The sequence below is a fragment of the Frankliniella occidentalis genome, unplaced genomic scaffold, assembly GCF_000697945.3.
Source record: "Frankliniella occidentalis isolate FOCC.00 unplaced genomic scaffold, Focc_3.1 Scaffold13, whole genome shotgun sequence".
Classification (NCBI taxonomy): domain Eukaryota; kingdom Metazoa; phylum Arthropoda; class Insecta; order Thysanoptera; family Thripidae; genus Frankliniella; species Frankliniella occidentalis.
Genome location: NW_026267143.1, coordinates 376,337 through 392,205, shown reverse-complemented (window position 1 = coordinate 392,205; position 15,869 = coordinate 376,337). Strand labels below are relative to the sequence as shown.

Sequence of the window (15,869 nt, the reverse complement as noted above, 5' to 3'; positions counted from 1 at the left end):
AAGTTGCTGATAGGATGGTGAGCTAGGATGGTGGATTCTATTCATTATGGTTGTCGGGCAAGGTGTGGATTAAGTAGAGAGTTGTCAGACAGCCTCCCTCCCCTTGGTGTTCTCCCCTACCCCCACCCCCACGCAGCAATGCGCCGTTCTCGCCGCTAGTATTAATCCAATCCGTGCCGACTGCAGAGAAACAAGTTTTTACCCCCAAAGTTTCACCTCGGCGCGGCACACCAGCCTCAGTCCCTTATTTTACTATCTGAATGCCGCCCCTACTTATTCGGATCCCGTCGGATCCTCTTTTGTTAATAATTTTACTGTTACTACCTGGACTGACTTTTTCTACCCCGGTGGCCCCGTTTTAGTCGAGGCCGTGTGAGTTACTCTCTACAAGATTGACCTTATTTTCTCAGCATCTGTAGCGGGTGGAATTTCTGTCGTACCTCTACCCTTGTCACCGTGCTAGCTCCGTGCTAGAAGGCCATATTAGCTTCCTGAGGACAACAATGTTGGTATTTCTCCCTTGCCCTCTCGACAGGCTAGGGAAAAAAAGCCATCAGAAACAATGTGAAGGGGAGGTTACGTTTCTCACTGTGACTTAATTCATGGATAGTAACAAGCTGCATCCCCCCTCCCCCCTCTTCTCTCTCTCTCTCTTTCCCCGAGCTACTCCCCCTTTTCCATTCTCCGCATTCCAGTTTGCCGCTCAGCTCGATCGCCGCTTCTCTGGAATTTCTATCTATCTATCTATCTATATATCTATCTATCTATCTATCTATCTGTCTGTCTGTCTGTCTGTCTATCTGTCTGTCTACCCTATCCTACCTAATTTTACTCCTCGTGCACCCTTCCGCCGCAGCCTTTACTTTCCTTCTTTCACACCCTGCTGTCCTGCCCCCCACGTACTCCCCTCGAAGCTGGTGAGGTCATCATGACCGAAATGACGGAGCAGGACTGAACTTGGCTTGGCTCCGCGAATGATACAGCACCTTTCCTCTCGCCCTGCGTCCACGGAACGTGAAAATGCCCCCTGCCATCACCGCTCGCCGTCACACCTTTGCTCTTTCTTTTTCCCTTCTCTTTCTCTCCTGTCCCCTTTCCTTTCTCGGTCCTCCTCACGTGCCTAATATATTTTGCATTTACCCGTTTTCTTTTCCCCCGGCATGCGGTGGAGGGATAAAAAAAGAAAAGAAATGGGGATGGACTGGGATAGATGGACAGACAGGAGGGGCGAGAATTGAGGGCTGCTGGAGGGGTATGATCTACTACAGCCCCACAGCCCTCTTGTCGATCTGTCGACCACACTTGGCACCACCAGAACACTGCGTCCTGCTGGTAACAGGGGGACGGAGCTGCACGAGGGTATCCACGCAGGTGTGACCAAACCATGACGCAGTGCTCCACCAAGGTCAACTTGGTCGAGATCGTACTTGACAGCTCTCCCTACCTTGCTCCCTTTTCCATTTTCACTCTCCAGCCCCTTTCTCTCCGCTAAACTAACTTCCCTTTCTCTACTCTGAAATAATTTGACGCTACATTTGAGAAATTTGAGAAATTCATTCTAAACCCCTGCCCCAGGGCGTCATTCCGTTTCCGAAAACGGTCTCCTCGCCCCGTGGGTGAGCCACGTTGACACTCATAAACATTTTTTTCCTTTTGGCCGCAATCCTCTTCGTTCATTATCTGAAGGGGTGGAAGGATATGCAAAGTCTCTAAATGGGATGAAAGTTCTTGCCGACCAAATCGTATGCTGCGAGCTGTTTTCGCTGTGTGTGTCGCTTTTGGAGAGCTTCATGGAGCTCGGGTTCCCTCTATCATAGCAGCTTCTCCCACCCGCGCGCATTGGTGTGTGCACGCTGCCTACTGCCCCGGTTGATAGGCGGGGGCCGCAACCACCGCAACCCGTCGGTGACTAGTGAGCCGAGTTTTGCGGGAAGCGCTCGGCGCGAGAACTTCTCTACCGTGATGTCCGGAGGAGGCGTGGCGTGGCGGGGGATGGGGGGAAGGGAGGGTGAGGGGCAGGGGCCGTCGAGCCCCCCGCGCGAACCTCACTGCGAACTTTCAGGCCCGGCTGGCTCGCGGGCCGCAAGCCCGGAGCTGGAGCGGCTTATACATCTTCACGTTGCTGGCGCTGGCTGTTGCAGCGCACTTATACCGACCATGCAAAGTTTTAAAGTTACGCTTTTTTCATCATGGAATACGAAACCTCTTTGTCCTGAATGGGAAATTGTGGGTATGGGTGTGTGTACTTTTATGTCTCTTAATTGCAGCACCGATCACCGATTGCTTTCAATCTTCGTGGTAGAGAAAGCGTGCCTAAACAGGAAAAGTGGCATAAAAACTCTTGGTTCGGTCCGTCCGTTATGACTTTTCACTGATATTCGTTTTTTTGTTGTTTTTTTTCAAGACCCGGTGTGTTATCCAGCGGGTTGCCGTAGGAATTTAGTACAGAAATACCACCACCAAACTTATTCAAAAAAGAATTTTTTCATTGTCTTTTTTTGGTGCTAGGGACGTGCGCTCTCCTGCCGTTTCCATTCACCTGCTGAAAGCCTGAGCGTGTGCACCGGGGCACTCTTCCTTCCTTCAGCCCCCCGCCCTGCTGCCGCTGTTCCCGCCCCACTGGCGTGGCTGTCCTTTTTTTTTTTGTCCTCTTTTCTCTTTCGCTTTTAAAACACCACAAGCAACACCCGCTGCCGCCACACGGAAGCTCGCGGGGATGAAAAATGCATTGCTTTCAACGGCGGTAGTGGCGGTATCAGTGAAACGCGCCTCCATTTTTCGCGCGCTGACCGTTTAAAGCTGCTTTGTTGTTGTTGTTGCCTCGCATCCACCGGGCCGTGCTTGTACTACTGGAGCGCTAGGACGTCTTCTGTGAAGCTGGGCTATGTATGACCATGACCATGTCAAGGTCCTCGCGCGAAGCATAATGTTTCGAACAGTAGAATGAAAATAAAAGGAAAATTGAAAAATTCACAATAGCTGATCATTTCTCTATGGAGCAGACCATTACACCAACAACGCGGCAACGCCCGAGAGTCAAATATCTTATTTGAAATACACCGTACAGTATTAAGAGGGTTTGTTAGCAAAATCACTCATCTTTACACGAATCCTTTCAAAAATTATTTATCTGTGGGCTAATTTTTTCTTAAACTTTCCGCAAAGAAGATCAAATTACTTCTTCAGTATGGAGATTTGCGTCATTATTGCAAAATTGTGGGCAAGGTAATTTATATTCTGTCGAACGTCGACTGTCTAGGCGAAACATTTTCACATTAATTAATAACTGCCCACCCCTTTAATGTGGTTAAGTGTTTGTCTAACAGTGTGGCGTGCCGTTTTCCGCAGTCCAGTGCCAGCCGCTCACCTCTCTATTTTGTCCCCAGATGACGGGCCCACCCGGCGGCTGATGTAGCTGCGGACCCCCGCCCAAGCTCCGCCCAAGCTCCGCCCAAGCTCCGCCTCGCCCGCTCTCTCAGGTACGTGTGACGCCCACCCCGCCACGCCTCGCCAAGCCGTGGCGAGAGGGCCAGAACGTGCTGAGCTGTTCGATTTATGGCATTTAAACGTATAGGGTCTGCTGTGTGCGAGCGCCTGGAAGGCGCCTGGGAGGTCCCTCCCTCCCGCAGGCTGTATTCAAATCACGTCGTCCCTCCTGCCCGCCCCTCCAGTCGGTCGAGGTAGATCCCTTCTCTATACTCTATCTCTCTCGCTCTTGCTCTCCTCCCCTTCTCTCCCTCACACTCTCCTCGGTGTATCTGAAAGCTAAGAGGAAGGGGTGTTCCTCTTGTGCCCCCATCGCGCACACCTATAGCTCAAGGGAGAGAGAAAGGGGGGAGGGGGGGGCAACCAGCCGCATGGCAACTTAGATTGAATTACTCCTGTAAGTAGCCAACAATGTGGCGTAGTCTAATCCCTTTCAATACTAGGAAGAGGACCCTGTTGTGCTTCTTTGGTGGCGGCTGCAGAGAGCTGTCGTGTGCTCCCCTATCGAGCCCCTTTTCTATGACAAATTCCACAGTTTCTGTTTATACTTGCCTAAAAAAAGATGCCTGGGGGCAGTGACTAGCATAATAATTTGAACACCCTGAAGATACCCATAATGCTTCAAGAACTAAATACAAAAATCGAGACTGTATTTTTCTTGCAAAACCCATTTAAAAAATGTATGCTTCCCTTTAGCAGACTGTACCCCTGGACGCGTGTGTCGCACGTGTTTGTTTATTTACGTGTGGGGATGGGAACGATACCACTGGAAGAGGGTAGAAGGGGGGGGGGGGCAAAGAGGAGATAGCGACTCGCACTGCCCGCTTCTGCTCGGTGAATGTGCTCATGGCGTTGTGGAAACATTCCCTCGCCTGTGCTGGGTGGGGAGGCTGGCGCCACACTCGCTGCAGCCGGAGAGCCCTGGTAGGCGAGGCGCGGCGGGCCCCGTCTGGCCGTGAGGCTCGGCCCTGGGTCTGGCTCTGGGTCCGAGCGGGTCCACAGTGGTCACCACGAAGGCCAGCCGCCCGAACACCTGGGTCCTCCGGGAGAGGGGACTAGATCGTGCTGCTGGGCTGAAAGACGCCGCACGTATGGACTCTGGAGTGCGGTGGTGGGAACTACTGCTGGGGGTGGTGAGAGAGCAAAAATGTGAGGAATGTGAGAAAATTGAAAAGAGAGGGGGTCTGTGGAGGGGGAGGGGGGTGAAAGGGAGTGGAGTGTGAAAAGGTCTGCTTCGCCAGACGTACCGCTGAGCTAATTACGACCTTTAGGAGTTTCACAGTGACTCAACGAGAGTCAACAGAAAAATGTGGGATTTCGCGATAAGGTAGTTGTACATTAAATTGCCAAAATGCTTTGACATTTCCCAACAACCTCCGTAACAGATTCTTTGACAAGTCAATTTTTGAGCTGGAGGGCGCAAAATCAATACAGTTCTTGCTTTTCATAATACAAAATTACCATAAAAATTTCACGCAGAGCGACTGAATTTATTTCGGATCAGATTTTTGTATTCCTGCCCTTAACCAAAGCACACAGGTTTTAGAACAATCGCGTAGGAAGGCACGAAGAGGTTGGATCTTCCTTACCAAAAAGCAATTATTTTGGTGTCCGTAACTGCACTCGTCTCGGAGTTATGTCAGTTTGAGTAGGGACGTGAATTTGATCTGAAATTGAGACATATGAACCGCACTGGGGTGAAGCGATGGTATTTTATAGTAGGAAACGACAAACCTTTTCTCCAAAAAAATTAAAACCCATACATTTTCGCGAGGGAGCGTGTGTAAGTCTAATTGACCCAAATTAGGGGACGACCGAAATAGGTTCAGTCGCTCTACCTAGCTCAAACCGTTCGCGATTTATCGTGATGACAGACAAACGGACAAACACACTGACAGACACGAAACTTTTTGATTATCATTGGAGCAATAGGCTTTCGCTAATCGCTCAGCCAATCAACAGGATGCTTCTTAAATTTTCGTCGTGGAATCATGTTTTCCCAACGCCGTGCCACGCCAGGACCAGGGAGCGACAAAGAACAAGAAAGCGGCCTGCCGCGCCCTGTGCCCCGCCGCCTTGTCGCCCTGCCCTGCCCCGACCGCGGCCCGGCCTGCTTGCTTGCTGCGGTAACCCAATTTTCCGTGAGAGACAACCTCCCTCTGGCCTTGCCCGTCCTCGCCCCCAGCCCCTATCCAAATCACGACTCCTTGCCACTCGCACCCCTCCTTTTCTCCCTACCCTCCTTCCTCCTTTCGATTCCCCACCGTCTGCTCTGTCAAACGGCTCCCTCCTCAGATCCGCCCCCCTCATGACTGTGCCCCCCCTCCCTCCCCAAACCCAATGCTGCGACAGCCCTCCCCCTGCTCCTCCCTATTTAACACATACCTCTTCACTTTTCAACCCTTTCCTGGCTCCTTTATTTCTGTACTACGCTTTTTTGGGGACGGGAAAAAGCTACTGTTAACTGAACGTAGCTCATACCTCGCAGTGCCTGCAAGATGTTGTATTTAAATGTTTTACCTCTCACTTGAAAACATTTTGGCCGGTCGCCGGTCGTACGACCGAAACGTTTCGGTTCTCATCTTCCTTTTTTGTCTTTAGACTGAAAAATTAAAGGTGCTACCTAGCGCTTTCTTAGGGCGCTACACTGATAAACCAAGCAATGTGCAACTGCAAGTGCCAAGTAATTAGCTTGCATACTTACAACTGTCAAAAACAGAATGTGTTCTAAGACGTATCGGTATAACTTTAAATGTCGACGTTACGTTTCTGAAAATTCTTTCAATTTCTGTCTGAGCACCCTGTAGACCTTACGAGATCTGCAACTTCTCTTACCTACTTTTTTACCCGACCGCAAATACGATTAAATGAAGCGCACGCGCACAACTCCTCGAACAGCGAACAGCAGTCAACATGCAACGTACGTGTGAGCATCGTGTGCAATCCCTGGACCGCAAAACCAATAATAGTGATCTAGTTTACCGCTCAGCAGCCTCACAAATGGTGCCTGGTCCTGGTGCGGCTGCGACACCACATTGTGTTTCAAGTGGTGTTTGCTTATTTACCATCGGCAGGGCCAGTGTGTGGCACGTGTGATTTGATTTGATTTACGGTACAATGTACTATGGTTAGAATAATGGATTGAGTTAAGTACGTTCAGAATATGGAGGACGCACAATGAAGTACACTGGAAACGCAACTGTGTGAATGTCGCACACTTGCAGGTATGTGAAGATCCATTCGTACACTTGGGGGTAATCGTGTGAATTTTGTAGGAGGCTGCACATGGAAAGCGAGCAGCCACACATGGAAAATCTACTCCGGCCATGTAAAAGCGTTCCTGGAATCCCATGCAGAGCATGGGAGTTTTGGACTAGGTTCTTCCTTAACCCTGAGTTCAAGTTGGAAACAGCAAGAATTGATAACGTTTTTTGACCTCTTATACGACTAAAAATCGAAGATGTCCAATCCTCTTGGCCCTCGCAGATGGTTTCTATACTTCCCTCCCTTCAGACTTCTCTCCCCACTACTTTCCCAGACTGTGTGGTCATCTTTTTGCAAAATCAGGAAAGTTTCTGGGGCGAATGCCTCCTTAATCCAATTACACACACCACAAAGACATGAAATAAGTTGAGCATGAATTATTACAGCGTGATACTGTCTGAATGGAATAGTTTCCACCCACTGCTCCTCCTAAAATGTGAAAATCTTATGGCACTATCACACTTAATAAATTTAAACCTTTTATTTACGCGAATTTAAATATTTTTACGCTTTTCTGCGTCAATTTGAACTTCTTTATGCATCCATTTGTACGTCCCTTGTACAGATTTGCACACAAAACGAAACAAAGGTTTACATGGTTCACACAAGTCCTCTGTCAACTCAAATGTGTACATAGTACACATTAAAGAAAGTGTACATGGCATGTATGCTTTAATTAATGTGTACATGCCTATGTACACATTTATAAATGTGTACATGCCCATGTGCACATTTATAAATGTGTACATAGGCATGTACACATTAAAAGATGTGTACATGGCCTAACGGTTGTATGTACACTTTAAAAGATGTGTACATGGGCATGTACACATTTATAAATGTGTACATAGGCATGTACACATTAAAAGATGTGTACATGGGCATGTACACATTAATAAATGTGTACATGGGCATGTACACATTTATAAATGTGTACATAGGCATGTACACATTAATTAAAGAATACATGCCATGTACACTTTCTTTAATGTGTACTATGTACACATTTGAGTTGACAGAGTCTGGAACACCTGGAAAGTCCTGAAAAAAATGGTCCCTTAAAGTCCTGGAATTTGGCTAGATTGTCCTATCGAATTTCTAGAACCACGTAAAAAATTGACGGTAAATTGTATACATTAAAGTATGAATTTTCAAATTCAAATAAGAATATGTCGATATGGCCTCATTTAAAAAAATACAGTTTTATAGTTAGAAGTCTCGCGATTCTCTAATATTTATTTGTAAAGTCATGGAAATACTAAAAATTTGAAAAGTCCTGGAAATGTTAAGTTACAAGTGTTGAGTAGTTGAACACTTAGTTTATCAGTGTATGCGTAGCCTGGATACGGTCAGCACTTACAGTTACGAGTAACGTTAACGGTTACGACCGTAACCGGAGAACATCCAATTTTTAATCGTGGTAGCGCTGAAAGTAGGCTTCGCATTGAGAAATGGTTACGGGTAACGTAAGGGGGCCACAAATCGAACAAATATGTGTGGAAATAGTAAAAGGAATTTCAACCCTTGGGTATCTAGAGACCGGTTTGAGATAGGGCAACGAACACGCTACCATTGTGATCAGCGTCAAAAGTTTACTTGCGTCACCCATGGGATTCTGAACGCCTGCTCAGAAACTATCCACACAGTGACCAACCGCCAACAGGGCGGGCTCTACGTTTTTGGGTACTGCATTTTTGTGTCAAGCAATGCCACTTAGCAGGGATGTTCCTTATGGACACTACAGTAAGACGTCTTGGGAGAAGACGTCAAGTAGAAACCGATCAACATTCTCATGGCCAAAAAAACCCGACGTCCCTTAGACTTTTTATGTCCATTTGGTGTCCAATTTATGTCAACATTTCTCACTGCGTGCAGATGAGCGAAATGGTTCGCTATGTTATTACATGCGAAAATTCTCTTCCTTTAACCACGTTTTCATATGTGTATCAAATATTTGTTTGTACTTTTTGTTTTTGTATGAACGAGACTGTTACTGACAAAACGCTTGCTCTATGATCTAGGTTTAAATACGTCGTTTACATGTATGCGCATTTTTAGCAGGATCATAGAAGCTTAGCTGCCCCTCCTCTTTTTGGTGTAGGCAACCCGCGTGACCGTGATGTAGTATGTAGTGGACGCATCATTCCTCATCTGGCTACTCTCGCCAGCCCGCCGACCTCCAGCCTCACACGCAAGCCGCTCGCCAGAAAAAGAGGTCGTGGGCCCTCGGCTGCAAAAAGGGAGAAATGCTGATAACGTACCTGTCTTCCTGGTGATTATTGGCCACACTGAACAATTTTCATAATTTACTACAGTTCTGAAAAAAATACTCGGTAACTTTCTCTTTCCCTCTCTTTCCCGAAGACCGGATTCTATTACATGGAGTCAAATAGTGACGTTCATTATTTGCACGTGTCACGTGTCATCCAAAACTAAAATGTCAGCTCATCGATACAAAATACATGCAGTGCGAGTGGGGTGGCTCGTGGCTGTCTGCTGTTTGCTCACTAATAATTGGGCTGTGAAGAGGAAGAAAGGGATAAGTGCAAATTAAGCACTTTTCAGGAAATAAAAGAAATGTTATGATACAGATGGAATGCACTTCCAAAAAGAATATTACTGGCACTTTGAAACCTCTCACTATCACGTTCCTGCATGGAGTTTCTGGACTTGTCCCTTTTCTCCAACGCTACATCAGGAGACAGGTCGACTTAACTCTTTTCACATGGTCAGTATTTGGTGTTATGTCATTGGAAAATTTGCAAAAGGGGTTAAGTCGACATGACTGTTCATACATGAGATCCAAAAGGAGATAAGTCGAATCATTTTTGTTCTGTTGTAAAAATATGCTTGGTTTGACAAAACGTCAATAATCGTGCAAAAGGGGATAACAGTTAACTTTCACAAAGCTTGGTATCAAAAAGAGTCAAGTGCACTTAACTCTTTTTGCTCTGTTGAAATTTGGATGACTTCTGGAATAAGTCGACTTATCACTTTTTGGTACCTGAAACTATTGTGCAAAAGGAGGTAAGTAAGACTTAGCTCCTTTTGCAATCCCCTGTATTTCTCATCCTATGGGAGATATCTCTCCAAACTCTGTGGTGGACAGATGCAGAGAGTGCCCTACTACAGAGTTGAATAATTGCAAATATTCAACTTTCAGTCGCAACGTCGCACCCTTTAAGGATTTAGGCTGCGTTAATCAGTTGAACACTTGGGTTTTTCTGTTCCCGCCGAATCCAACATCGGATGTTCAGATTTCAAAACGGCTTCTCATATCAATGGGCCTCTGTAAACGCACCGAGGGGTCCTCTACTCTCCAAGTGGGTGTGCAAGGAGTTGCGTGGGTATTGGCGAGTATTAGAGAGTATTAGGCAAGTATTTGTCGATTTTTTCGAGGGTTTTCGCAAGTTGTCGCGAGTATCGCTTTCCTCGTCTACAACGAGTGGGCGAGTGGGGGACCCCTCGAAACGCACTGAAGTCATAGGCACCCACCAAAAAGGACGTTGATTCCTACTTTGTTTTTCCAGTGAACTCATCTGGCCTCGTTGGACATGGGACCCCTATTGGTACTCCCCGTGTGAGTGTGCCGGTGTATGTGTGTGTGTGTGAGAGAGAGGGAGAGTGAGGGAGAGAGAGAGAGAGAGAGAGAGAGAGAGAAAGAGAGACAGAGAGAGAGAGAGGGGGTGGGGGTGGGGAGGAGTGCCCGTGTGTGTGAACGCGCTCTCGGTAGTATCCCCTGTCTGTTACAAGGCGAGCACGACCGACCGACCAGTTGTTTGGACCGTCGCCAGAGATCGGCTCCGCTTCCCTCCCCGTTGACTCACCCTAATCGGATAGGCTGGTCGGACGCCGAACGTAGTACATAAAATGAGAAGTGATTGGATTCGGTTCAGTTTGAATATGGATGCTGGTTTCCCAGCGAGAACGGCGTCTAGCTCCAGCAGCGTCCCTTTTTATATCTCTCTCGCTTTACCACGGCGCAGCTTACTCCACCGGAAACAACAAATATTTTCCTTCCAGGATATCCCACTTTCTTTGCACGGAAAACTCCTCCCCTTTTTACCGTCTGACAGAGCGTACCCGGATAAAAAATATACTGTATCGATAAGTCAGATTTCTTAAGAAAAAGTGCATACAAAGGTTGGGGTCCATGAACTGCAAAAGGGAAAGCTATGCTTAATTTCAAATCCTCGCGTCGCAGGAGACAGGGGACGTATATTTATGGATAATTCTCTTCGCTTGATGCAAATAAACGTGCAAGTATTGTGACAACCCCTTCCTCCTCTTTTCACTCTGGCTGGTCCCCCCTCCCGGTGGTTCGCCCTCTCCCTCCTCTGGCCTCTTCCTGCCCATAAACTGCAGCCCTATTTGTCCGGTAGCGTCGATATTGCTTTCAGTTTATTGCCAGAAAGCGGGCCCACTGTCCGTTACACGTCCGTTTTAAGTCCGTTATACGTCCGCTGCGTCCGCTGCATGGTGGCCACCCCATTGTTATTAATGCTGCAAATGGGTGAGTCCAGCTTTGCCCGTTTTGCATTAGAAAAGAACAGCAGAGTGAAATTATCACACAGTAGGAGTGACCGTGACCCCGTGACCTCCTCGTTCTCGGCACCACTATACAGTGCAGGCCAAGGGGGGTGAATACTAAACACGCCTGCTCACTCTTACCACGGCGCCTATGGCCCCGTGCGAGTATGCAACCAGCCCTTACTTCAGTACAATATCTAGGAATTAAGCGCGGCTTAGAACACACTCACCTTCCTGTATACAGGCTGTTTAACTGGTGTAGAATATCATCGAGGATGTTGTTTTTGAAAGCAGTTTAAAAAGTCCCAGTCCGATCCGCCTCGCTCCCTACGTACGCCGCAGCTTTAGGGCCGTAGGTCGCATCCAAGCAGTCACTAATTTTTTGCCTCACAAATCCCAGGTGGCCCATTCGCTTTCCCCCCGCCCCTCTCTTCCATACGACGCGCTGGCCACGACCGTGGTCCTCCTAGCCATAATTTACGAAATGTTTCCGGCGCTCGCGCTTGGTGCCACTGCCGCTGCTCATGTAGGACGCGAATGCAACAAGGTGCTCTCCGGGAGAGGATGGAGAGTCAGGAGTCTGACGTAAAAAATGCTTATGTTATGAAAGGGCTGTCGAAAGGAAAAGTTTGAAAAGTAAACACACTTTTTTAGTCCTCATTTTCTCTTTTACTACACTGTTATTTTTAAAAAACGGGAAATTAATAGACATGATCAGCTATCTACGTTTTATGTTTGCCTGTGGCACTAGCGAGACGCTAAAATCTTGAAATTGTATTTTAAAGGACACTTGTGAATTAGCAGAATGACGGAAAATCCTAGCAATGACCCACGCCGTTAATTATTCTCTTACATCCAAAGAGCAAATCTTCTAGTCTCGTGGGCCTCCACGAAAGCTTATGGGAACATGTTTGGATTCGAACCAACCGAACACAAAATTTGTTCGCTCGATACCGAACATGGAGTGTTCGAGCACGAACAGTTCGAAAAATAACGTCTAGAGTGTCTGTTGTCAGACAATGTCCGTTGCGCATTCCGCAAACTCTAGTGTAAAGAAAACGCAGAGGCGGAAATGAAATGCCGATGACCAAAATGTATTTTATCGTGTGTCTGGCGCCAAACTGATTTGAAGTAACTTCGAAAAGAGAACTTTTAGGAAAACTGTTTCGAGCACTGTTCGTTCAGATGTGAACAAAAAGTGTCCGGTTGGTTTTTCCAGCGACGGAGCACCGTGCGTGCTTTGCAATAAAGACAAGCGCTTTGTAAAGGTATTAAAACCTTTCGAGTCCTACCTTTGTTTTTCCAGTGTAATTAATTTGTTATCGTGATTTTTGTGTAGTGGGTAGGCCTACAGGCTGCCGAGGAGGTGGGATTCAAAGTGCAAGGTTCTGTTTTGCTGCCCAACACCTGCAGCGTGCCCGAGGGGAAGGGAAACGGGAAGCAACTAAGACCCCCTTGCTTTGTGGAGCCCAAGGTCAGGGCACCTTAGTCGAGTCCTCGCTATTGACCCATACGACGCACCGGTACACGCAGCCTCATTTAATTCTGCGCTTAATTGCTAACACAATAGGTGGTCTGAACAGAAACCTGTTGCATTTTCAAAGTGTTTGTCGGTGGTTGAACAAATATGTCGCTATAGCAAAAATATTAATAGAGAAAACAAAAGTCATTGATGAAACGATCGACCGTTCTTTGTTTTTGAGAGACTTCGTTGATTTACAGGTCGGTCCACAGACCCATTCCTTGATTTTTCTTATATACACTCTATACCGCTAGCAGGCGAGCGGGCGGGCTTGCCTACCGTCGCTCGCCACGAGGCCTTATGGCCCCGTGTGAATATGCAACCTTCCCTATAAATGATATGCACCACCCGATTTTTTTTGTACAACCTTGCTACAGCTGTTCTAACGGTTTTTTTCATTGTATCCGATCGAATCTTTCATATGTAGTCTTGTTTTCCTACAACCTTGGCTCGGAAGTTAATGTTTATATAACAACTTATGTATGAGTATCAACAACATATTATTCTTTTCAGTGTAGTGGTTTTGCAAAGGGTATATTGCGTTAATTGCTCGTTAATCTCCAGGGACTAACGACGAGGGCGAAAGCCGTCACAAGTTACTACTCGCTGCTACTGTGGCGTATAGCGGTTTGAGGCATTCGCAAGTGCATCTGGCACTCACAACTTTCTCCTGCGCCTGCGACAAATCGCAAATCACTCTCCCCCTCCCCCTTTCCTCTCTCCCCATCTCTCTCTTTCTCCTCCTCCCACTCTGCACAACAGTTCCGCTACTTTGAGTGATTCATTCCCTTTGCACAAGAGGACAGACGGCCGCAGCAATCACTCATCAGTGTTCTGCGGACGCGATTCATCTCTCTGATCGTAGCAATTTGGCAGGCGAAAAAAAAAACACTTCACATTGATGATACTTAGCTATCCTTACTATTCCACTACATACTCGTCACGATCGTAACTCCCGCTCCGTCAGCGTGACACTGATGAAAATGTCGACGCTCCTTCGCTGCTTTTACTTTGCGGACAGAGGACCCGCCGACTCCGCGAATCCATTCACGCCTTTGTGTGATTGGTGGCACACATGTCTCTCTACACGTGGCTTCGACACACACACCGGCTGAGAATCGCTCCCGGGCGGCCTTTTGTTCGGTTTCTTGGACGGCGCGACGCGGCGCCAACCAACACCACGCCACACTGCGCCGCTTCAATCCCCGTGTACGGCGCCACGCCTTTCTGGAGCTCTCCGCACCCCCATCCTTTTCCCTTCTTTTCCAGCCCCTTGTCGCCATTTTTCAGCTAGCACCCCCTGCCCCTCTTTTACCTCCCTGTTGTGCCGTGAATGTCGACAAAGCGAAGCAGCCCGAGTGCCCGCCGGGGATACCTTATACCTGCACCCTCCTCCCCACCCCGCGCGCCCCTGGTGGGAGCGGCTCCCTGTGGGAGGCTCCCCGGAGGTTCCCATTAGAAAGAGACTAGAACACGTGCCTGCCCTGAAAGATGAACAACGCATGCGTCGCAAACTATGCAAAAAAAAAAAAAAACGCTTTGTGTACCTTGAAAATCGGCGACTAGGAAGGGCCCCATTCTCCACAACGTGTTTTGGTTGATAACCTGTAGCATTAATATCCTATGGTGTCGTACACGCGTACAGTGCGTAAGCATCGGTTTGGAAAAACAATTTTTGAATAATAACGCAAGGACAGATAGTTTTGAAACGATCGTTTCGATATCGTTAGATGACATTTGATCTGTGATCCTCTTATAACTGCGCATGATCTTGGTATCATTTTAACATTGAGTTCTTAGAAAACCCAGGAATTCATATTATTTTTGACAAAACATTTCATTCAGTTTAATTTTTTACACGCTTAACCTTTATGCATTTTACTGTGCATACCCATGCAGAATCTTGTACAGCCATAAGTATCCACAAATAGTATGCATAATTATGTACAAAACGTGCATAATTATGCATAAAATTGTGCATAATATTATGAGTTTTTAGGGCAGTTATTTCTTGTTAATTTACAGAATATTTTGTGACAAAAAAAATTCCATGCCAAAAGCACATATGTTTTTCGACGTCATCTTTGGACGTTTTTGGCGCTATCGCTCTACGCATGCTGCTGGAGTCCGGTCGCGGACGGGTCGGCCCAGCCAGGGAAGGGCGGCTGGCGAGGCCATGCGGCCGCATGGCGCTGACAGCATCCTCCTCTTGACCTGCTCCCCGCTTGGAAGGGATGGGGTGAGCGAGAGCGAGACGGTGGCAGCGGGTGGGGAAGGAGAGAGGGGGGGGGGCACTACGTGGAGAATGAACCCATTCACTCGGAATTGAAATGAACATCAAAACTGTAGGAAAACATCAAAGATGATGGCGGGCCACCCAGAAGACTCCGCGCGTTGGGACGCGAGCTTTGTGTTGAAAAATAGTCATTTGAAGGGGAATGTTGCTTTGCTTCGTTTCATTTGGGATTTCGCGCGGCGGCCTTGGGCAGTCTGTATTCACGGGGCGTCGCTCTGTTGTGCGGTCACCTTTCTGAGTTTTTTTCATGGTGTGGTCGAAGAATTATTTAAGAATTAGTGACCGAGTTTCAAGGGAACTTCAACTCCCGTGTAGAGTGTGCACTACATTGCCAATATTGCCAGATTGCTACTTAGATATTTTGATTTTGGGTCAGGAATAGCCTACAACTAGGCAAAACGCACAACTTATTGCCCTCAGAATGTAGGCAAAAAGCATGACTGTTAGGGCCGTTTGCCGAAGATTATCGTAGATTGCGGTCGAATCAGGAACCTTCGGCGAAGAGGCCTCATGGTTTATCAAGTCACGGTAGTCGTACACCAGAGATTGTCGGGGAGGTGGCCCCCTCGACGAGTTTACAGGTTGAAATATCCCCGCGCCGCCGTGCCTCTCGACCGCCTTGACTACTTCCCACCGCTGTTTACCCCATAAAAGTCACGCCATGCGGCTCCTTTTGCACCACCGTGTATGCAAAAGAAAGGTTTCGCCCGCCGGGCGTTGTGCGTGCAAAACAGCAATCCCGAGCCTTGTGCTGTGCAGCCCCCACCCCCC

At 47.6% G+C, this 15,869-nt stretch overlaps 1 protein-coding gene across 1 annotated transcript in view; it reads left to right on the top strand.

Annotated features, from left to right (window-relative positions):
- Positions 1–15,869, top strand: part of LOC113209520 (probable G-protein coupled receptor No18) — a 123,381-nt gene that overhangs the window by 47,752 nt on the left and 59,760 nt on the right. Inside the window, exon 2 of the mRNA XM_052263666.1 lies at positions 3,387–3,479. The gene's annotated coding sequence lies outside the window, so the exon portion shown is untranslated. The remainder of the gene's footprint in view (positions 1–3,386; positions 3,480–15,869) is intronic.